Source organism: Rhincodon typus, unplaced genomic scaffold (assembly GCF_021869965.1).
Source record: "Rhincodon typus isolate 14 unplaced genomic scaffold, sRhiTyp1.1 hic_rhity00001113, whole genome shotgun sequence".
Taxonomy (NCBI): Eukaryota; Metazoa; Chordata; class Chondrichthyes; order Orectolobiformes; family Rhincodontidae; genus Rhincodon; species Rhincodon typus.
The window spans coordinates 825-1403 of NW_025966751.1; positions in this window are offsets into that span (position 1 = coordinate 825).

The window sequence follows — 579 nt, forward strand, 5'->3', positions numbered from 1 at the left end:
GGTAGAAACAGGCTTTCTGGCCCGTCAGGTTCACTGCACCACTCAATGAGATCATTATTGATACTGCTCCAAGTCAGGATGGTACGCACCCTGGAGGAGAACTTGCAGATAGTGCTGTTTTGATGCATTCTCTGCTCTTGTCCTTCTGGGTGGTAAGAGCTTGCAGGCTTGGAAAGTGCTGTCAAAGGAGAGTGGGTGAGTAACTGCAGTGCATTTGGTAGATAGTGCACTCTGCTGCCACTGTACCTCAGTAATGAAGGGAGTAAATGCTGAAAGTACTGAATGGGGCACCAGTTAAGTGGACTGCATTGTCTTAGGATGGTGTCAGGTTTCTTGGTGTCATTGGAGCTGCATCCATCCAAGCAAATTGACAGTGTTCTTAATGACAGACATTCTTAAATGATGCACAGGCTTTGGGGAGTCACGAGTTGAACTAATCACTATAGAATCTTTTCCCTCTGACCTACTTTTGTAGGCACAATATTTAAATATCACACCCAGTTCAGTTTCTCATCACTACTAGCACCCCAGGATGATGATAGTGGGCAATTCAGTGAAGATAAAACCATTGAATGTCAA